The 9,758-nt window shown below is 60.1% G+C and overlaps 1 long non-coding RNA gene across 2 annotated transcripts; it reads left to right on the forward strand.

Moving 5' to 3' along the window:
• The first annotated feature begins 629 nt into the window (after positions 1-629).
• LOC116570992 lies at positions 630-3,786 on the forward strand. Of its 2 annotated transcripts, XR_004277635.1 has the most exons (3): positions 630-1,520; positions 1,694-1,879; positions 2,751-3,786. It is a non-coding gene; the product is annotated as an uncharacterized LOC116570992 (long non-coding RNA). The 2 variants fall into 2 exon arrangements; XR_004277634.1 differs by lacking the exon at positions 2,751-3,786 and having other exon boundaries at positions 640-1,520; positions 1,694-2,100.
• Positions 3,787-9,758: the final 5,972 nt, after the last annotated feature.

Below are 9,758 nucleotides of genomic sequence, written 5' to 3' on the forward strand. Positions count from 1 at the left end.
ACACACACACTCTCTCCCGTAAACAAGTTGTTGGAGAGTGCTTTTGTTTATGAAACATTTAGGTTTCCCTCAACTTCCTTGGGGGAAGGGGGTGGACTGTTTCAGAGTTTTCTGGCGACCAGGAAACGGAGAGGGAGCCTGGGTTTGGCGGGATTTCATTTCTCCCTCCGAGCTCTCTGCCGGTTAGGATCTGGGGAAGGGCACGCAAAGAGAAAAGCAGGGAAACCCGGGGGGTGGGGTGGGGGCGTCCCTAGGCATCACCTAGAAGAAGTCCCCTACTCCCGGGGGGAGGTCAGGCTCAGAGAGAGCGGCAGGCAGCCCAGGGATCCCCTCGGCGACCCGGACGCGCGGCCCGGCGCTCAGAGAACAGTGGGGACACCGGCTGAATCGTCCCCTGCCCTGGCTTCCAGCGCCGGGAAACCGACGAGCCCGCCAGGAACAAAGGCGGGGCTGCCTCCCAAAGGCGGACAACAAACAGTTTTCCTTTTTTTATTATTATTTTTTTTCTGCACCCTAGCGCGCTGCCGGGCGGCTTCAGGGTCCACGCGGCGCCGGGGCTGCAGTGGGTGCCGCTGTGCCGCCCGCGCGGGGCAGGCCCCGGGGCGCATGCGCGGGCCGGGGCGCAGGAGGCCGCGGCCGCCCGCGCAGCCTCGCTCAAGCCGGTCTCCGTGGCAACGGGCTCGCGGGGGGAGGGGCCGGGCGGCGTGGGCTGCGGCGGCTGCTATTTCTGCCGCTTCCTGTTCCTCGCGGCCACGTCGCCATGGCAACGGTGTTACTCACCGCGGCCGCTTCCCGGCTCGGCTGGCGCGCGTGACCCCGGTCGCCCGCGCCCCCTCGTCTCTCACTTGCTGCGCTGCCGCTCCCCCCGCCTCCCTCGGCGGCGTCCTCCGCCGGCGCCCCGGTCCAGCCAGCGCGCCCCGGCGCCCCAGCCTTCCCCCTGCTTCCCCGCCCCTCTCCGCCGGTGCCCGCGGCCCGGGAGCGAGGGCGGAGGGAGGCAGATTGATGGGGGACGCTTATTAAAAAACATTGTAACCGTTTCCGTTTTTATTACGTTGACAAGGGAGCGTTATTTACTGTTATTGTTTGCCGAGCGGGCCACGCCGGAGCGCGGGCGGCCTCCCGGGAGCTCACCTTTCGGGCGGGCCCGGGGAAGTCGCGGGTGGGAGCGGGAGGCGGGGGGTGGGGGCGGGGCGGCGAGGGGGCGACCCCCGGGCAGAAGCGGCCCCCGCGGGGGTCCAGCCCCTCGCCCCTCCTCCCCCCTCCCCGCCGGCCCGGCCGAGCCCCGCCGCGGGGCGTGCGTGCGCCCGGAGAGACTGCAGAGGCCGGGGGACTCGTGCTGAAGGAGAGAGGCAACAAAAAATAAAAAAAGGAACAGATGACTTCATTCTCGGGAAGGCTCCGTCCTACGTGGACCAATTTCCTGGGGACTGTGGTGGAACAGCTCGGCTGCCGTTGGAAGCACTTAAAACTAAACCAGATAAAGACCAGAAAATTCTCAGCATTGCCTGAGCCGAGCAAGGGTAGGTTGGTGGTGCGTGAGCCCCGGGTGTGCAGGGAGGAGGGTCGCAGTCCTCCACCCGCGCTGGGGCTTGGCTTCCAACACACCTCCCCGCCTCCCTACTTAGACTCCCGTACCCTGAGAGTGTGAGCAACCGCCCCAAGGTTACACAGCCAGTTTTTTTATTCTGCTTAGACACCCGCAGGGACAAAGCCGGCAGAGGCTGGGGAACGAAAGCCAGTGGCTGGACTGGAAGCCTTGGACCAGGGTGAGGCTCAGCTGGAGGCCCAGCAAGGCAAGATTAACTCGGCAGGTCTAAGCTCCGGCTGGCCTGGCTCCTGCTTACCCCACCGGAGCCTTCAGCTGGGGGGTTTGTGGGAGGTGAGTCCACAGGGATCTGATGGGCCTGAAGGACGCCCCCAGCCCCCAGGCCCCTGCTGGGATGCTAATCTCATCCTGCTAATTAAAGTTTGCAATTCTGTCCCTAACTCAACTCCCCACTCTTGAACATTATTAGCTGAAAGGCAATTGCTGCTCCAGACAGAGGCCAGAGGAAAAAAGGGACTCTGCAGTTCACATTATAAAGAGGATTTTTAAAAAGATGTTTATACTTTTAAACCAATGACTCCTAATGAACAGACCAGGTTTTAGAAACTTAATTTTCAGAGCCCCCCACCCCACCCCCACTGGTAACCTATTTTGAGTTTTTATCCCCCTTCCAAGGACAGGAAGCTTGGGATTCGGTCCCTGTAGCCTCTCCTGGTCTCTTGGCCTGAGATAATCAGCCGGGGATTTTCCAGGCCCCGGATCTCCTCTCCAGCTCTCTGGAGTCTAAAGCGACAATCTGGTCCCCAACTAAAGCCCCTGGGTCTGGGGGGGGGGGGTGTCAGCAACATAAAGTTATCTTCAGCTCTGTCCGCAGCATCCACCCGCTCTCAGCTTTGGAGCCCTCCCTGAATGCATGAATCAAAAGTCCTAGGCTCCAAGAAAAGAGAGTACCCCCACCCCCAGTCCTTTGCTGCCAGCTCCTTGATACGGGAAGGCAGCACCGCCCTCCACTCCTCCCCCTGGGCTGGCCTTCCAAGCAAAACTCATCTCTGGCAGCCGGTGCAGAGTTTGGCTGATGTGAGAGTCCTGGCCCTGGGCGGTGTTTGAACAGGACTGAGATGACAGATGGCACCCAGCATCATCCAGAGCGAGAAGGACCTTGGAGATGATGCAAACCAACCACTCCTGCTTCCCTATTTTACAGGTGGGCAAACTGAGGCCCAGAGAGGGGAAGAAACTTGACAGAGATCTGCCACTGGTTAAAGACGGAACCTGGACCAGGACCCAGGAGCCTCGCCTTCCTTTAGAGTGCTCAGGACCCCGACTCTGATCCTTGTGTAGAATTATCTGCACGCCCAGAAGTTCAGGAGCTGGGGGGCAGGAGGATCTGAAGTCAGACTGCCTGAGTTCAAGTACATACGTCTACGTGAGACCCAGGACAAATGAATTCTTCTCTCTGGGCCCCCACGGTCTTATGTGTTAAGTGGGGATGACAGTACCAGCCCTGGGTTGTCTTAAGGAATAAAGGTGCTCCAAGAAAAGTCCTGGGACTAACCCGGGAACATACTAATACTTAATTAATGGTGGCGATGTTGCTGATGGTGGAGAAGGGGGGGGATGCTCTTGGTTGTCATGGGTTGACTGGTGTCCCCCCGCAAAGATACGTCCACATCCTCATCCCTGGAACCTGTGAATGTGACCTGAGTTGGAAAAAGGATTTTTGTAGATGTCATGAAGTTAAGGATACTGACATGAGATCATCCTAGATTACCCAAGTGGGGCCTCGGTGCCATCACGAGTGTCCTTACATGAGACAGAAGAGAAGAGCGGGATACGGAAGGGGAGAAGGCCAAGTGCAGACTGACGCAGGGAGGGGAGTGATGCAGCCACAAGCCCGGGAACACCTGGAGTCCCCTGAAATGGGAAGAAACAGGGAAGGATTCTTGCCAGGGTCTTGGGAAGCGACACAGCGCCGCTGACCCCTTCATTTTGGCCCTCTGGCTTCCAAGAGTCTGAGAATGATCTTGGTTTCAGCCACCAAGCTGTGGTCATTCGTTAGGCAGCCCCAGGAAACCAATAGAGTGGGCATGCCGGCTGGGATGCCGCGGTGACAGTGGCCGTGACAAGGGCGGTGCTGGTGATGCTGAGAGCGGCTGTATTCATTTCCTGGGGTTGCCTAACAATCTACCACAACCCGTGCAACTTAGGACAACTGGAATGTAGTGTCGAAGAGTTCTGGAGACCAGAAATCCAAATCAGCAGGGCTGTGAGCCCTCAAAGGTGCGGGGGAGGGGACCCGCTCCAGGCCTCTCTCAGGGCTTCTAGGGCCCCAGGGCTCCCTTGGCTTCTGCATGCCTCATTCTCATCCTCTAGTGTCTGCCCTCCCATGGTGTCCTCTGTGCATCTTCACATCGTCTTCCCTCTGTGTGTGTCTGACCATGTGTCCACACCGCCCTTTCTAGAAGGACGCTGTCATATTGAATTAGGGCCCCCCCTACTGATCTGATCTTAGCTTGATCACCTCTGTAAAGACCCTCTCCCCAAAAAGGTCACATTCTGAAGTGGGGGCAGGGGGGTAGGACTTCTACATGTTTTTAAGGAGAGGCAGTTTCCCTGCTAACAGAGGTGCTGTTGGAGACGGTGGGGAAGGGTGATGGGGTGGGGGTGGGGGGTGGCAGAGATGGGACAAATAGAGAAGGGGATGAGACCAGGCTTCAGCCCTGGACCTCAAACTCTGCAGGAGCTACCCAGGGACAGTGGCCAGTTCACAAGGCGCTCCGGACACCGGGAATCTTCCCGCAGGGAAGGGCTGTCTGGAAACATCCAGCCGAAGAAGCAGGGAAACGAGAAAGAGGACCCCAGCACTTTGGTGCCAAGTTAATGCCATTGGAAGAAGAAAGAAGAGCCAAACACTCTTCTGGAAGGCTCTGCTGTACCAGCTGTGAGGCCTCAAGCAGACCCCTTCACGTGCTGGTCTTGCATTGGACCTGATCCCTGGGAAGGACCTGGTTGCCAGGAATCGCATTCTGGGGCCGTTTCAGTCCTGGGGAGGAGCAGGGGTGGGGGTGGGGGCTCCCTCTGCTTCTGCCTCCTCCCTTTCACAGAGGAGCGAGAGCCGAGTCAGCCTGGCCTGGCCTTTCTGCGGGAGCCAATAGCAGAGGCCGGCCCAGCCCTGACCCCAGAAAACCAACTGGTCTCCAGCAGAAGACAGGCAGGCTCAGGCTGCCGGTGTATTTCTTACTAGACACAATCACATTACCTCCCCTCTCAGCCTGCTTTTCTCTAGCTTTCGAAGAGGACAACTGATAATGACCACAGTCCTCATTCATTTGTGTGTCTCGTTGTGACCGTCCATGAGCTCACGCCCTTGCCAGGCACCATCCCATGCCCCAGAAAGCAGCGGGCAGCAGGATCGGCTTGCCACACTGGCGTGGCTCATGTTCTAGGGAAGAGAGAGACAAAGCACAAAGAAAGAGGCCCATCCCAGGATCCAAGAAGGAAAGCAGGTGATGAGGGGCTGGGCTGGAGTTCCGAAACGAGGCTCACTGAGGTGAGGGGGTGACCATGGACCCGGTGCAGGGAGGGAGTGAGCCCCAGGAGAGGTCTGCAGCAGGAGGGACAGCAAGTGCAAAGGCCCTGAGGTGGCACGTCCTGCTGCCCTGAGCCATGAAGCAGCAAGCGGAGCACACAGGTCACCTTGAAACCTCGGATTTTTTTTCTAGGTACACCTAGGAGCCCATGCAGGGCGGAGGGCAAGAGTGATCCCAGGGCTGAGTTTTGTTTTTAAAGAATTTCTGGATTCTGCGAGCAGAGCACAGACTGCAGGAGCCGGAGGGAAGCTGGGAAACCAGTTAGGGGCTGATGGAGTCCAGGCCAGAGATGGTGGTGGCCTGGTCGGGGACAGCAACGGTGGGGAGATAAAAATGGCTGGATGTGGGGTGTATTTTAAGAAAACCCATCAGGATTTGCCAAAGGATGGGCCGTGGGTGTGGAAGGAAGAAGAGCCGAGGATGACTGCGTCATCGTGAACAGTGGGAGGTTCCGTCTCCGGAGGCGAAGAGCGGTGGGGGTGGGGGGGGGAATCGAGAGTTGGCATTTCTGAAAATACTGTCTGATCCTCCTAGGGCGCACACTTGCAGCTCTCACACACTGCCGCTCCATCCCCATAGGCCCCCGAGAGGCAGACTCTACTAGTAGCCCCCTTTCTCAGATGAAGAAACTAAGGCCCAGAGAGGCTAAGTCATTGATGCAGGTGTGCGAGCGGGTAAGGACACCGCCCCCGGTCGTCTGACTCCGAGGCTCATTCCGCAGATCATTTTCTCACTCGGTCAGTCGTTGCTTCATCCGCCCGTTCATTCATTCATTCACTGCTGTGTGTGCTCTATGCTTAGCCTTGTTCTAGGCTCTGGTAACGCAGCGATTCTTTCAAGCTATGCACTGGGGAGGGACTGGGAGGCCCTGGGAGGCACTGGGAGGCGATGATAAGCAAACCAGATGCAGGCCTGCAGGCCTGACCTGCACGGAGCTTTCTCTGGAGAAGAGAGCCAGGTGGTGACAAGCAGAGAGAAGCCCAGGGAGAAAGATGCTCACAGACGGTGCTAAGTGCCATTGTGGAGAGTGGCCTTGTGCTGGTTCAAGGCCAGAGAGGGGCACACGCTGCAGAGAGCTGGGGGCTGCCTGGGAGGAAAGGAGACCAGTCAGAAGCAGCCCAGCCAAGAGCGAGAGGAACGGCGTTCCCAGCAGAGGGAAAGGCAAATGCAAAGGATCTCTTGGGAGAGTCAGGAGGGGAGAGGGCCTGGGAGCAGACAGGGGGACTGAGAAACCAGCCACCAGGAGGAGGCCAGCTTGGCCAGAGGCAAGTGAATAGGGAAGAAAACCAAAGCGGGGGAGGGAGCGGGGCTGGCCCCACAAAACAAGCGGCCCTGGGACCCCAAGAAGGGCATGGAGGGAGCAAGGACTGCCAAACCTGAAACGTGTGTGCGCGGGCCATGACTGCAGGGCAGAACAGGAGAGGGATGGCCCAGACCCCGAAAGGGTGAGGCCCACCCCTCAGGACTTGCCGGTTCTTGAACCCAGGGCTGACTCCACAGCTGTGCCAGAAAGCACCAGACTATTTCCCACCAGGGCAGAGTCAGAGGCTCAGAGGACAGAGCAAGTGGCTCCCCCTGGCACCACTGAGCCTGATCTTCCAGGAAAAGCCAGCCTGAGCCCGGGTCATGTTACTACTCGCTTGCTCACTCCTCGAACAACTAGTCATGCCTCAATGATTCCAGCCCATCCTGAGAGGCAGCAGGGAAAAAGCCCAGGTCCCTTCATCAAGGTGACGATTTATAAATACGGATAAAATCCCATAGAGGTACGGGTGCCCTGGGAGCAAGGAGACACCACCAGCCCAAGGAAGACGGGTTTCCCTGTTGGAGCTAGAACAGTAGTAACTCCTGCTTTTGGAGACTGAGCCCTATTGAATGCTCCTTAAGTCTTGGGGTCCTCCTGGCTCCCACAGTCATGGGGAGGCCCCTAGTGAAGAGGGTTCTCAGAACCTTAGACCCCCTACCCTCTCCTTCCCACACTCAGCCCTTCCACCCAGCCCTTGGCTCCTTTCCTTGGTCAGGTGCCCATCTGGGGACATTGCCAGATCCGCAAGCAGGTAACGTCCCAATGCCCGGGACCTGTGTCAGAGCCAGGGAGGGGTTTAAGATCCCTGCCCTACCCCAGCCATCGTGGGGGGAAGGCTTAGCACCTGCAGGCCCTCTCCCTTTCTCCTCCCCACTACTCCATCTTCTGCCTGGGCACACAAAGGGTTGCGGGGACAGGGCCCCAGAGCTTCGGGCCCTGGAGGCTGAACACTTCTTGTGTGACAGAGGATAGAGCTAAGTCTTTAAAAACAGAACAGCTAAGAGCAACCACTCCCACTGAAACCCTCAGCCCAGCTAGTGTTCCCCGATGATCTCAGCGCACCCCTCATTGGGGTTACTCTCATCAGCCCCCTTTTACGGCAGAGGAAATAGAGACCCCGTGGGTCCAGTGACTAGCTCGGGGGTAGAGGCAGGACTCCGGGCCGATGACACGCAGCTGGGGTTGGTGAAATGATGGAGAAACGGGGGTGTCAGGAGGGCGGGAGCAGCAGCAGCTCCCACAGAAGCCCTCACAGTGGCCCTCTGGGCAGGCAGCTGAGTTAGCCTCATGCCACAGGCAAAGGAACCCAGAGCCCTGGGCAGAGGGCGGCGGTAGGGGAGCCCGTTACCCCCTGACATCGCACAACTAGTGAGGGGGTGAGATTCGAACCCAGGGCTGTCAGACTCCAGGGCCCAGCTCCTGTGAACCTAGAACAGAAGGGACCAGTGAGGGGAGCGGTGGGCCTCACCGTGTCCTGACCCCGGGAGAGGGCTGGCTCTAGTAGGAGGACAACCTAGAAGGAAATAGTGGGGTCCCCCCGGGGCCCCAAGCTCCCCGCCCTTGAGCCCCCGCAGCCCCCAACCACTGTTCTCCCTGCCCCAGCCTGGACTGTGTGACCTCGGGCAGGGACTCTGCCTCTCTGGGCCTCCAAGGCCCTGGAAAGGTGAGGAGCTCCGCACGGAGGTAAGTGCTCAGCGGCTGCAGGGGTGACACCTAGGTGGCCGCAGGGCATGGAAGACCAGGCCCTTCCCTGGCTGCATTGGTAGCCGCCCCAGGAGGCCTGATGGCCTGAGCAGCTTCTCTCTCCTGTGACCCTCTGCGCCCCTCCACCCTGGACCTAACTCCCCTGTCCTCAAGGCTGCCCCCGATGGCCCGTCCCTGCATTGTGATCGTGCTCCGGAGGGCACTCTGGGGTACTGGCCTTTCAGAAGCTTCGGCCTGCTCAGGGGGTGTCCCTTGCCCCCGAAGCCCCAGAAAAGGCAGCCGCCAAACCCTGGAGCCTGCTGGGCCCAGGATCCTCTGAGCTTAGGCTGAGCCAGGAGGTGCCTCCAGGGGTGGGGACCCAGGGGAGGGGCATGGGGTCCCCTCCTGTCCCCTGCTCCTGGGACTAACCTTCTGCTAGCCACAGCCGCAGTGAGGGTGGACAGGGGGCTGAGGTATGTGTTGGGGTGGGCGGGGTGGGCAGAAACAGCGGTGGGGGGGAGAGGGAGGAGAGAGAGAAGGAGAAAGCTGGAAACAGGGACATGCTGCTGGGGAGAGGGCCTCCGAGGGAGGGGAGACCACAGAAGGAAGAGGGACACCAGGGAAGGGCCTGCTGGGGAAGGAGGATCCTGAAGGGAGAGCCCCGGGAGCGCAGCTAGGGGCCCTGAGAGGGGGCTTGGGGGCTGAGGCTGGGGGAGTCCTGGGGACCCAGATGGACAAGTCCAGCACTCTGGCCCCATAACATCCTGAGGAGCCCCTGGGGCTGGGGGGAGGCAGGTGGCCGCAGGTGGCTCCGTCAGCACGGCCCCCTCCTCCCCAACTGACCCCGGGAGAGGGCTGGCTCTAGTAGGAGGACAACCTAGAAGGACATAGTGGGGTCCCCCGGGGCCCCAAGCTCCCCGCCCTTGAGCCCCCGCAGCCCCCAACCACTGTTCTCCCTGCCCCAGCCTGGACTGTGTGACCTCGGGCAGGGACTCTGCCTCTCTGGGCCTCCAAGGCCCTGGAAAGGTGAGGAGCTCCGCACGGAGGTAAGTGCTCAGCAGCTGCAGGGGTGACACCCAGACAGGCCTGGGAGCCGCTCAGAGCAGGAGGAGAGAGGTGGGCTTATCTGAGCTGGTCATCCGCAAGGGGAAGGGAGGTGTGTGGACAAGAAGCACCTGAGGGAGCCGGAACCCCTGGGTCAGGAGGACTCTGTAGCCTGGGCCAGGGAAGGACAGGCTGTATTGGGGGCTCCTGCCATGGAAGAGGGGGTCTCACTGGGGCCAGGTTGGCCACTAGCGAGTTGTGGAAAGGCATGAGCACCCAGGTGGGGCTTTCCTGCAGGTTAACCTTGGAGACAGGGGCTCCAGGAGCCCCCCAAGCCCCAGGAGCCCCTCACAATCCCCCAGTGTTGTTGTCCAAGGGCAGAAGGGCAGAGGGATGGGGAGGAGGCTGGGGTCCGTGGTGTGTGTGTGGGGGGTTCCCTCTTGCTGAAGGCAAGGAGGGGTGAGGCGAGAGGAGAGAAAGCGGCCAGCGGGGAGGAAGAGCTGGAGCAGGCAAGGGCGGCGGGGTAGGAGAGGAGCAGGGGAGAGCGCTGGAACCCGGAGGAGCAGCCCAAGGAGAGGAGTCAGGAGAG

The sequence above is a fragment of the Mustela erminea genome, chromosome 12 (assembly GCF_009829155.1).
Source record: "Mustela erminea isolate mMusErm1 chromosome 12, mMusErm1.Pri, whole genome shotgun sequence".
NCBI lineage: Eukaryota > Metazoa > Chordata > Mammalia > Carnivora > Mustelidae > Mustela > Mustela erminea.